Source organism: Acanthochromis polyacanthus, chromosome 9 (assembly GCF_021347895.1).
Source record: "Acanthochromis polyacanthus isolate Apoly-LR-REF ecotype Palm Island chromosome 9, KAUST_Apoly_ChrSc, whole genome shotgun sequence".
In the NCBI taxonomy this organism is placed as follows: domain Eukaryota; kingdom Metazoa; phylum Chordata; class Actinopteri; family Pomacentridae; genus Acanthochromis; species Acanthochromis polyacanthus.
Window position 1 is genome coordinate 10,638,194 of NC_067121.1, and position 13,700 is coordinate 10,651,893.

Below are 13,700 nucleotides of genomic sequence, written 5' to 3' on the forward strand. Positions count from 1 at the left end.
GCCTAAAAATAAATGATAAAGGATAAGGTAAGTTACGTTTTCACAGATTGGGAACAAGTCTTTAGTCTAAATTAAAGATCATTTACTCATTTTAAATTCAGTTTTCAGGCATTCTTATTTTTGGCTAAAAGAAGCATCAGATTTTATAGTAATGCATCATATTTTCAGTACAATGTTGTTAGAATTTGGCTATATTTTGACAGTAATTTATCATGTATGTACAGTTCAGAAAAGTAGCATCCAGTTCAATTTAACATTACTACAGAACCACTGCTAAGCTGCTGCTCTGCTGCTGATTTCATAACTTCGACATTGTCTGACAAACTTCTCAAACACATGAATTAAACACAACAACTGTGCTGTGAATTCAGTGATATTTTCAAATAATATAATACCTCAGAGAAAAAGTTCTAGTCTCCTACACTCTCTTTTGCAGCAAACTGTTTGCCTCCACAGTGTAAAATCACAGTTCCAGAGAGAGTTTTCTTTCTGAAGGAGGTGTCGACAACAGCAGCTCAGCGGCATTCAAAGCTACAGACACTGATGCAGCATATTTACAACAGGACCAAAACCAGGAATAATGCAGTCATTAAGAAAATAACCATCTTTGCTGTGTTCTGAGCTGAAAATGGACACATCCTGGGGGCATGTGGGATTTTAATTTGCTTTAAAAGGTCTAAATATAGGACCTTTTAATGGAACATGATGTGATTGCTGTGCAGACAGAAACCATGTACTGGCCATAGATTTGTTTTTTGGAGCACATGAAAACTGAGGTTGTGAATAAACATGAAGCAAAAAATGTCAACATTCAATCATCTATTTTTGCAGTAGTTACCAAAATTTCTGTATTTTACTTGTGTAAATGTAAAAGTTTTTCTCATCTTTGCTAGACTTGAGTCACTTTTAGCTATTTTTGAGGTTATCAAGACTGTTAAGCTGGAAAACAACAGCACTTTTGAAATGCTAATGCTAATGCTAAATGCTGAAACAAACAGAACCAGTGTGAGAACGGTGAGAAACCCACCTTTGCCTCTGATGCTAGTTCTCCTCTGCTCTAATGTCATACTGTTTTCATTCTAACATCATGTGTTGGCCCTAATAGGTTTGACCTTTGAAGCAGATCTATCCTTTTCATGCTAAATACCTGTTGGTGTTTTGTTTTCATGTGTGTCAGGTGCAATGCCGGTTTGTGAGTCACAATTTTTATTTAGTAGAAAGTCATGCAAAGATGCAGCACGACTCCGTCTTTGATATGCTAATCTGCTCCAAACATGTAACATTACCTCTGAGGATAAAGAAAAAAAAATCAATAAACTTCTGCTGTACTCTCCTCTAGTCCAGCACCATATAGGAACACTGTGACCAAAAGATGAATAATGCAATTTTACGTCAGGATGAGTAATGCGAGTACAAATCACTTGTCTGGATGACTGGCCGGGGAGTTGATAATGGCGAATCCTCACACTGAGTTTATATGGCAGGAGGAGAGACGGAGATTATTCATCCTCTGCTTCTGTCACTCTCTCCATTAATGATATGCTGTAAAGGCTGCATTACATTATGAATAAAGAGCAGGCCATGAACCTGGAATAAAGGAAACTATCTGCTGAGAAATGTTAACTTTATGACAAGGTTAATTAAAGGGTTCATACAGAAGCTGTGACTCAGTTTTAACCTTGCATGTAAATGTCCTCACACACTGAAATGGCCATCATAATTGGTTTAAGTGACTCGTTAATCTGTCTGTTTAAGTAAAGGGCACCTCAGGTATTTCTTACTTATTTAGATTTTGTATCATGCGAAATGCTGTTTTGTTGATCACACATTGAGAGAGTTTCAGAAAGCTGCAGTTTTTTGTTTATTTTTTTCATTTCAGGTTACATCCAGTTACCTGAGATAAGAATTCTATTTGACAGGCCAAAGTCTGAGGGGAGTTTTTGGCTGCAGACAGGTAAACCAGGGTCAGTTTACTCTCTCAGGTGTGGGTGTGATAACAGTTTAAACATCACATGATAAAAGCAGGTAATAGGTAAAATAGGCAAAAATGCCAAGTCCGTGCACTGAAATGCAAAAAAAGGACTCTGCATGTTATATTATGCAGATTGAAACTATTAGCAACCGAAAAGGGATTACTGATGTAATTCAATTTTGGAGATCTCAGAAATGTCTAAAAGCCACTTCAGTATCACTCACTAATGACAAAAAATAGATAAATGGCTATAAATCAACAGTAATATTGCAACAAAGTTATCGTTGCCAGCACAAAAATGTCAGTAAAATTGAAAATGACCCCTAATACGAGAATAAAAAGCTGATTAAAAATTAAATGTAGAAAAAAAATTAAATATACCCAGTTTTTGTCCCTTTTTCATCATTAAAAGAACACCAGAAAGTATCTACCACATCAGAAATAACTTGTATAACATAATTTTCATGCATCTGGTACAAGACAGGTACTATAGAGGTACCAGTGTCATAAAATTTGTTAAGATTTTGTTCTTTCCTTTCTCACAACAATGTGTGAATGCAATATAAACTGTAAACTCTCGTGCTCGGGGCTTTAAGAGCTCAGGGGCTTCTGTTTGAGGTAACGTTTCTTGTTGAAAAGTCAACTAACCAACTAAAGAGGTGCGAAATGCTTTCAAAGAAATGCAAAACAGCCAGAAGGAGATGCAAAATGACTCAAAAAAGGACTATGTTTCAATGCAAATGGTCACAATGGAAGAAAATGTCCATAAAATGATGCAAACACACCTTAGAGCGACACAAAACTTTAAGAAATGATTACAAATTGGTGCAAAACCATTTTAAAATGGAACGTACTGTCATTTAAAAAAATGCTCTAATGTAGAATGGCATGGTACTTTTACATTTAAATTGCTCAATCTTGTACCGTTGGTAACCAGCAGGGGAACACAGTGAAGTATCTAGATGCTGTAGATCTATATGCCAACATAAATTTGACAGACGTCTGAACAAAAATCCAAATAGATTGCACCTTGCATGCATAAATAGATGATTTCTTGCTGATATTTGTGTCCTGGCATCTTGCTTGTTCAAGTATAAATGTATTTATGCAGCTTTTAAGGTCACACATTACAGCCTTTTTGAACAATTTCACGTGCATTTCTCATGTCCCCAGGATTTCCCCACACAATAAATCAGCACCTCTCTTGCACAACATTCATTTCCTGAGCAGCCACACGGCTGATCAATACACTCGTGTCCACTTCAGGTGATGTGAGCCGCGATAACCCGAGCCTGTTTGTTCACTCTCAGCAGAGATAATGGTGAGCAGCCAGCGTAATGAGTCACATGGAGAAAACAGGAGCGACTGATGTCATTTTGCATCACTTCATCCTCTTTGGGGCCAAACACTTGCCATTTGTGTCGATGCGAGAGCCTTCATTTGTGCATGGATGTGTGCAGTAGCGTGCTCTCATCGCATGCCTGTGTGTGTCTGTATGGAAGGCAGCGCTCGTCCTGAGGCGCTGCCTGCTGTTCAGGCTCATACCTGGAGGCTGACCTCTTTTTTTGCAACACTGCAGCTTCGGACACATGGAAGTCACATGACTAAGCCCCACCAACTCCATGTGGAGCAGAAGCCTCTCACTGCAGACCCTGCTGACCTTATTATCACAGGGCCATTTTGAGCTCTACACAAGGAAACTTTTACTTCCTCTGAACTTTCTGTGACTCCTCACAATGAAGCAGTTTCTGTCACGTCAGTTTGACTGCTACTGAGAAAAAAGATTATCTCAGAAATATCCCTCAACCTGTGATTATCATTGTCAGTGATATCCATTGTTTCTTTGTTTACATTTGGAGTTATTTATATTTACCTTTCAACCCTTTTGCTCCCTATTTACAGGTACACCTATAAAATTTACTTATTAATCACTTGCTTTCTAGCTTGACTAGATTGTTGTAGGCTGAATATGTAACTTTAAACTGGGAATATTGCATCAATTTATGTCAATACACCAAATAACTGACATACACAAGCAGCTATTTTTATGATTTGACCTAATTCACACGATGTTGGTGCATATTCAACATCATCAAGCAACATCAAAAGCTTTTCAACTTGAGATGAATGGAATCCCATTGGCAGGTTTGACAAGCATGTTTTCTTTTTTGACCAAAATGACACCATTTATCAGAGCAAGAAACTGTAAAAATAAATAGATCTTCAGTTTTCAAATTGTCCTTGAATGTATCATGTGAGATGTGTGGTTCTGTCAGGAAAAATATAAAATCTAAGGTTAAAATTGTGATATTTAAGCATTATTGTATTCTACATCTCATTTAAATATAAATCAAAAACAAACTGTTTGCAGTAGATCCTGAAGTGCAACTTTAAAGCCATGACTGAATCAGCTGTGACCAACATTGATATGATAACAAGGTTTTTAGGTGAACTGCAGTCTGTGTTTACACAGAACAGATAAGAGACGAAAAGGAGATACTGAGAGGAAAGTAAAACTACTTGATCAATAAAATAAATGCGGCATGGTTTTAAAAAATGGTATGCAGAGGAACAATCAGTTAGAAGATACATTTAGCATGGTGAAACATTTTTCTAGAGTTGAAGAATAGAGTGGTGTAGAAAATCAGCTAGTTTGTCGAGGTTATAGAGCTTTACTATGTGCATGACTGATGGGAACACCTGAGGGCACTTAAAGCTGCTGTCCGGAGTTTCCGTTTGTTTTCAATCTATGTATCATTTTTTAACAAAGCTTAAATGTGTTAGTCTAGTTCGATACTATAATATAAAGTTAGAATAACGCGATATGAAAATTTATTCCTGAGCTCCGCCTTCCTCTCATAGACCCCCATGTTATTCCAAAAAGCGCCGGTCGCTGCCGACCAATCAAGTTCGAGCTTCAGCTTTGTCATGCTGTCAATCAACGGTTACGCGCACAGCAAGCAAGCCCATGCAGAGGTGGGCGAGCTACGCACTACGCAACCGCGCGCACATTTGTTTTGCTTGTGGAGGAGAGAGCATCAGGGATCAGCAACTTCCAGAAAAGTTACCAATCCCACGGCTTGTCAGGCCAAGAGACTGCAGGACGTTTTTTGGCTCGGGGTGCTCGCGTCGCTCCCCGACCACGGCCTCCATAGCCCGCCTGACGGCTTCGTTTAGATGCCCGACCTCTGGAGGAAGATGTTGGGGCGTCTGGGACATACTCTTCGTCAGAGGAGTCATGCAATTCTGAACTCTAGATAGAAATAAATAAACAATGTAACACATATACACGCGTAAATGCACTAAGTTTGATAAACAACGTCATCGAGAGGGATACACGAGTGTAATCACATATTGAAACTTTACTAGTTCGTCCTAGCAGATTCATGTTATTTTGGTATTAGGACAAGTTAGACTCAATACAGTATTCTAACGTAATTCCTTTATTATTTACTAAATGTACTAAATGTAGAAGAGTGGAAAACAGCAAAACAGGCGAGATGCTGCAGCACTCCGGGCACTTCTCTCATGTACTGCGCGCGTGCACAAATAAAGGGGCGAAATCAGAGGGAGGGAGGGACCAACAGTGTTCTGGGAGACGCTGCGATTCAAACTCCGGACAGCAGCTTTAAGTGTCCATGATGTTGATCGCAATTTTCTTTTCTTTTTTTCAATTTCAGTACAACAAATAATAAATTAATTTCAACTTTCATGTTTCTATTTTTTATGATTAATGGAATTATAACTGTGTCAAACTGCATAAAAGATATCTCAGCGTTCTCTCTAGTCATTCTCTAGTCATGGATGTGCTGTTTCTATTGAGGTGCAGGACTTTATGTCGCATTGAAAAATGATCCTACAGTTAGCTAAAGCATGACATAAGCAAAGGAGCATCCAAAAATTGTTTGGGGTTCATGTATGTAGTAGGAGTTAGGGATAGTATGTTTCAGTGTTTTGTAGACAGAGCTGAAGGTGTTTCTGGCTATTGTTAAGAGGTCATTACTGTCAATGTCATCAAAAAGTCTCTTTTCAGTTTGAATTAAGACATTTCAGCCTTCATTAAATAGCATTCAGTTTGCATCAAGAGCTCCTGGTTGATTCAAACTCAGACGTTTTGGCTACATCTTAAACTACAAGGCCGTCATAACAGTAACACTAACATCAACATAAAACAGAAGGAAAAATCCCAAACAAAGCCATAAAACAACTTTGGGATCTTGCTCTTTGTTGGTTGGTGTCACCACAGGGCCGGTCGGCTAGACTCTTCTCCTCTGTGGTTTCCTCAGTCCGATCTCTCAGTCCTTAAGAGAGGACTCAAGAACCAACACTTCACTGAACACCTTTGCACTTGACAGACTGGAAAAAAACACAAAAACATACTCTAAAAACTCCTATTATCTCCCGCACTGCCTGTAGACACCACGGTCCTGTTATCACACTTAAATTTGTTTTACGGCACTTATCCAGGTTGTTTTCTCCAGACTAGGTCCTTGCTCGTGTTGTATCTACTCCGATGTACTCAGATGCTTTTGATCGAGGTTTAGATCACGTAATAAGGTACACCTGAGTCATTCTTTAGTGGAATTAGTCTTTTTAATGACAAATACTCCACCAAAACTTTTCCCATATCATTATTTTGCAGGTCCACATTCCCTGCACACAGGTTTTTTCCCCTTTAAAGCTGAATGATATCTAGGTACAGTCAGACCATTCTCCAATGCTGATACAGCACTGTGGGAAGCTATGTGAGATTAGCCTAGCAGGTTTCATTTTTGACCTGAGCTCTTTTTTTTCCCAGCATGATGCATGAGCCCAACATCCAAACACCTCGTGGTTTCCCCTGTCATTACTCCCACAGGATGTCTGTGTTTCTTGGGTTTCCATTCCTACTGTAAAGTCTTAATCCATTCCAAGTGCATGATGTGTCACATACACGAGTGTACACAAGCCAACTGTGCCAGCATCTTAATTACACCTCATGTTAGACCTCTTTTGCTTGCAGATTCACTGCAGGAGCTTGTGTTGCCTTTGAGCCTATGCGTGGGCAGATAAAATATTTGTTGCACGGGGACATGGAAACAGCAGTGAATTGAAACACCTACCACAGCAACATGCACACACCTCTGAAATTTCCATGCATATGAGAGGAGATTTATGCAACAAGCAGCTATGCAAAGAAATTATGACTTTACAACTCATACAGCCGTGACATCTTTACTGCTGATGCACTGTGAATGATGTGCAGCCTTCAGTATTTGCCGTCACAGTTCAGAGACGCATTACAGAGATATTTTTGCATAAAGTGCGCTTGTGATTTTGTGGTTTTGTGTATTTGCTCGCATATTACTGATGTTGTGCACCCTTTCCCTCTCGTTTTATTTGAGGATTCCGCAAGTTAATATGATATTATTTTTAATGCATCCCCCAGGGTTACAACAGTGATCTCACCCTGCCCCGGCCCCAGTGCATGATGGGATACGGAGCAGTGCTCAGCGTCTGAGCAGAGGGTAAGTCATCGCTAAGACGTCCCTGTGACTCATCCCAGTCGACGGTATTCAAGATGAAAGTCAGACTCACTGCTTGTCACGCTTCCACTAATAACTGGAGGGAAAGGAAAGAGTTCAAAGAAAGGAATGGAAATCGTCATATATTATTAATGCTGTTAGCGGTAAATAGATTTACAGTGCTGTGTCTGACTTCACTGGTGTACACTTGCTTGTTGCAAAATGAATGAACATCACGCGTCTTCAATTTTGCACATATCATTTCCGTAATGTAAAAAAAATACATTTGTTCCTCTTTGTGGGTAAATTACATGCTTCCTACATGAGATGTTTAAAACTCAGCAGATCAAGTGATGACAAGAATTATTTCTAGAGCCCAATGGAAGTAATCAGATCCTCTACAGCATGATAAAAATCCTCCAATGCATTCAAAAACTTATTTGACTAAAAGTATTTTCGACAAAGTGTACTTACTCGTGCTGGAAAGATGTGATTGTCACTGTCTTATATATGATAATTTTGGATCAATGTTACAGCTACATTAATGTGTATGTTGCATTTTACTGCTGCAGAAGTAGATGGTTAAGGTTTATTTTAATCACTTTTCATACTGTTGGTTAATTCAATCTACAATAATGCATCAGATTCTATAAGATCATCATGCTGATGGTGTTGATGTCTCGTGAGAGTCACCCTGTTTTCAGCTTTGCCACAGTAAATTTTCCACCTAATTGAAAAGGATCATTAGGTAGAATATCTAAAGTGGTGGACGGATTTTTTTCAACTTTTTCAATTTGGAATCTGACAACTAGTGACCGGAGCTTTCAAACAAATGTCGTTGAGTAAAAAGTTCAATATTTGCCTCTGTGATATAGTAAAGTGAACTGCAAAAAGTGAGATATTGCATCAACTTTAATTGCTAAAACTGGTAACATTCAGTAGAATTAAGTTTACCCAAATGAAGTTAACAAGCAGTTTGATGCTGGTTTAAGTCAGGGCTGCACAGTGCTGTAGCGGTTAGCACTTTCGCCTTGAAGCAAGAAGATCCCCGGTTCAAATCCCAGCCTGGGATCTTTCTGCATGGAGTTTGCATGTTCTCCCTGTGCATGTGTGGGTTTTCTCTGGACACTCCAGCTTCCTCCCACAGTCCAAAAATATGCTGAGGTATATTGATTACTCTAAATTGCCCGTAGGTGTGAATGTGAGTGTGATTGTTTGTCTGTATATGTAGCCCTGCCACAGAAGGCTGTATTTGTACTCAAAGAAAATAATGTCCAAGTAGCAGTTGAAAAGTTTGAAGAAACATGAACATCAGACAACAACTGCTAAAGAAGTGCTAACCCTTTTTTAAACTTTTGCCAAAATTTCCACTTTTAAGGTACAAAATGTAGCTTCAAGTTGACAGAATCCTCAAATTAAACCACCATTACCAAAACAATAACATTAATTTGATAGTGCTATACTTGAACTACAGCTGAAATAGACTTTTTACAGTGTGGGTGTATAATGTTGTATAAAACAAACTCATCAAGTAAAGTACTAGTGCCTACAATACTTGAGTAAATGAACATGCTTTATTACATTCCACTCTGCAGGATTTAGTCTTATTAAATGTCATTTTTTACTGCTTTCATTCCATAAATTTTATGACAGTTCATCCAGTAGGGTTAGTTGTTGAGACATTTCCCTTAAAAAAATGCAAATGTCAACCTCTTAAGGTGCCAGAAGGAAAATCAGAAGTCATTATGGGACATCATCTCAGAACAATCAAACAATGAACAAGAAAAGCACTCAGAGAGCGCAGTACTCCACCAAGGCTACTCAGTCATTGTATCATTTCTTAATAATTAAAAAAAAAAAAGACCTTACCCTGAGCACAGATGTGTGCTATAATTTGTACGTTATGCATGAATGGCTAATCGCATGACCTAAATATGTAGCGGGTGACAGGAATTGATGGGACTCGGAAACACCCATACAGTTTAATCAATTGTTCCCTGTATCATTTCTGATGGATACGTCCTGATAAGTCTGCAGCGGTGGATTTGTAGTAGGATCACAATCGTGATCGTCAGCAGGCAGCGGACGTAGTGTTCACTTGTTGTCATGGTCACAGTGACGCCGTATCGCTAACTCACAATGAGACAGAAATCTTTAACGAATCCCTAGATAAGCCGCATCACTGTCAGAATCTAATCACTTGGCCCTTGTGTCATTTCAGACCTTCCCTGAAAATTTCATCCAAATTCGTTAGTCCATTTTTGAGTAATGTTGCTACCAAACAGACAGACAGACAGACAAACATACGCCAAAATCGTCACATAACATAGAAAAATGATTACAGACATATTCTACTGGACATTTCAACATCTGAATTCTAGTTGAACATCATTTTGACCTTTCAGTCGTAGGTTCAAAAAGAGGAAACACTAATTATAGGGAAGAAATTTTGAAAAATACTATTGCACTGGACGGCAAAATGTGGTCAAGAGAAAGATGTAATTTCTCTACATTTAACATTTCACATAAAAATTCTGCTCCTCTGCTAAAGCTGTCACACGCCTTTACCTCTCCCCGTTTTACAGAATTTCCCTCGGGGGACCAATTCAGTATTTCTATTCTGTTTTATTCTATTTTGCATTGTGTTCCATGACAGAGGTGAGTGATACTGTGGAAACACGTCTTTCCACTGTTTCAGCCGGGGAATATTTTCATGTCCATGAATAAAGCAGCATCGTTGCAAAGTTATCATGATCCAGATTCCTCTTTAACATAATGCACGCTACTGCAAAATACAACCAATTACACCCGTTCTAGATGTATTTTCACTAATTAGCATAGTTGTTTTTAAACCTCTTTTCAAAGGAACTGAGTGGACTGAAGTGTTGGACCAGCTGCTCCACTAAGATTTGCCACTTTCATGAGGAAACAAATGTGATTATTGCAATACATTACATGAAGAAAAACATACAAAACTGTTGTGTAGGTTATGAACCTTGTACACTACCCACATAGACTAAGCTAACAAAAAGACTAACAAAAGGCACTGCAACTTTACTGTCACCACAACAGAAAGAGAGAGATCAGGTCATTTCCATTATCTCCACTTAGCTCTTCATAGGTACGTGAACACAGGCACACACACACACACTTAAATTGCTGCTTCTCAGTCCATAGATATAGGTAGTACCACCTCCTCCCCTCAGGCTCACCTCTCCATCATCCTCAGATCAGCAGAAACCATCCGCCCTCCACTCCTCACTGTTTTGACACTAATTGCACTTTGTCGAGATCAAACTGCCTCGCGGTGTTTTCTCCACTCGCCCTAAAATTCGCTCTGACATTTGACAGTCACTGAAAGGGGCTTCATATCTCACACATCACACAGGTATGTAGTTCGGTGTGATAAAAGCCAAATTTAATATTCAAAACCCCTTTTTCTCCGACCTGCCAGCCTCAACTTCCTCTGTTCCTCTCGACTTCAGAATCGCGCTTTAATCTTTCAGGTCGTGTTCAAAGTGGGGAACCATGGAAAGATACTGTCTGCACTGTTTGATGTACTCTTACTGCTACTCCATGTTGTGCGCGATTACTGATGAAGATTTCCTTGGCAAAAAACATATCTGGAGTAAGTCTGAGAGGAAGCAGACTAAATAAAGGATGGCAGGTTGGCAGTTTTTTTTTTTTGCATTAAATAGTGACAGGGGGAACATCCAGTTGTGTCATTTTAAAAGAAATCCCAAGAAAATACATTCATTCTGTTTGGAGACTAAATAAGATGGACATAACCATTGTGATGGCACCTGTTGGTTACTGTTTGGAAGCCTTTAACCAAACACTATACTCACTCAACCCCTACTTTATTCTCTACTTTTACTCTAAATAGGATCATAATTTAAAATGTTACTACTATAATCTATTGAAGAACACTTAACATTAGCACTTGAGACCTTAATTTATCATGAAAATGTTAAGGTAACAAATCAAGTGAGAAGTTAAACAATTTTCTCTTAGACTTCTATACAGTCAGACTTCTTGTTGCAACCAGAGAAGTCGCCCCTTGCTGGCTGTTAGACAGACTGCAGGCTTAGAGCACTTTTTACATTAACTTTACTTTTCAAGCTCAAAGACTTCGTCCATTTTTATATACCATTCAACCAGAGCATTAAAACCAATGACAGGTACAGTGGAATACATTAATTGTGTTGCTAAAAAGTCATGTTCTGCTGGGAAACCTGGAGTCCTGGCATTCATGTGGATGTTACATTGACACATACAATCTACTTCAACATGGTAACAGTTTGTGACTGTGAGAGTTTTGTTGGCGCTGTTGTTCAGAGTAGCCTTTGACATCCTGAATTTTGCTAAAAATCTATTTCAGTGAAGACTTTTCATGTCACAGTCTCACCACTCTTGGCTCCAGCTTTGCATTCAGACACATCTTTGTATGAAACCGTATCGCTCCACAAAAATCCACAGACAAAAATGTAGTTGTTTTTCTCATCGTCATCACAAATTCATTAGTTTCTGCTGATTTCAGTGGCCTCCATGTTTACTTTAATCCCAAACAGCAGGACTAAACACCACACCACACTACAAAAACTGCTCAGAAATGACTCGAGGAAACTGACCAAGAGTCCAAATCACTGATCTGGCCTCGAAACTCCTTAGATCTTGATCTGATCGCGGATCAATAGAGTCTGAGGCGTTTGGCAGCAGAACAGCTACCTACACAATATTAAGTGGCTGACCGGTTGTTTTGGCTGATGTGTATACAGACAAGTGATTTGCAAATGAGTCTCTAATTATGTCTCAGTTTGGACTCATATCTGCTCAAATATTCAGGTTTTAGTGCTCACGTATGCTAATGAAGCTAAAGCACGCTCAAAACCTGTTCAAATAATTTCTAATTGTCATCCTCAACCTGTAAAAGTCCATCAGTGGGTTTTAAGTGTTCCGTTTGTAAATGTAAAATAGCAGCAATGAGACATTAGTGGATCCTTCATTTGGAGATCAGAGGAAGTCTTGTGTGTTTGCAGTGCATTCGTTCCAGCAGTGAAGAGCCCTCGATTGGCTCATTTACAGAGACGGCAAGTCTTTTGTTTCACAATTCATGTAGAAGCTGCAAGTAGAGCATTTCATACCTCCTCGTCTGTCTGCTTTATAAAAATAAGACTAAAGAATATGAGTTTGATACAGAGATTAGTAAATACAATTCAAGTATTTCCTTAATTGGAGTTGTTGTAAAACATGGAATTTATGAATTCAGGTAGTTTATATAATAAGGGGAGAGAAGTGGAGTAATCCAAACTGAAGCATAATGCAGCCATGATTAAGATCTTTGTGAAAATGTTAATTTTATAGACCGTTTATGGTTTTGTTCCACATTCATACTATGTTTAACTTACTGATTTAAAAAAAATTGTCTTCATAATTGTAGTAATTATGTACAAAAACACATAAAAAATCATTTCAATTAACATGGAAGTACAACTTAGAACAACTTAATTTTATAAGCAATCAATTAAAAAAACATGTTTATGGTACTAATTGTTAAAAAAAAAAAGTGGTTATTAAAATTACCTGTGATTGTAGAGAGTAGATTCCATATATAAAAATACATGAAAGTCACACATGCCTCCATATTTGGCTACATTCAGATTAAAGTCCAATTTATTGTTCAGATGTGATTATTGTGTCTGGCTTAAAATGTGGTCAAGATATCATCAAATTCTAATGGGAACTAGTCTCAAGGGTTGAATAATGTGTAGAAAAATACACCGCCGTTCAGAAATTTAGGGTCACCGAGGCAATTTTATATTTTCTGTGAAAACTCACACTTTTATTCATGTGCTAACATAATTGCACAAGGGTTTTCTAATCATCAATGCGTCTTTCAACACCATTAGCTAACACAATGTAGCATTAGAACACAGGAGTGAGGGTTGATGGAAATGTTCCTCTGTACCCCTATGGAGATATTCCATTAAAAATCAGCCATTTCCAGTTAGAATAGTCATTTAACACATTAAAAATGTCTAGACTGTATTTCTGATTGCAGTGTTGTCTTCATTGAAAAAAAAATGCTTTTCTTTCAAAAAGACATTTCTAAGTGACCCCAAACTTTTGAACAATAGTGTATGTGATTGGGACTTAGTGGCTGTAATTCGATTTAAGATATAATTCCCAAGTCCAGTTTCAGTTGAGTATATTAATGCTCCATC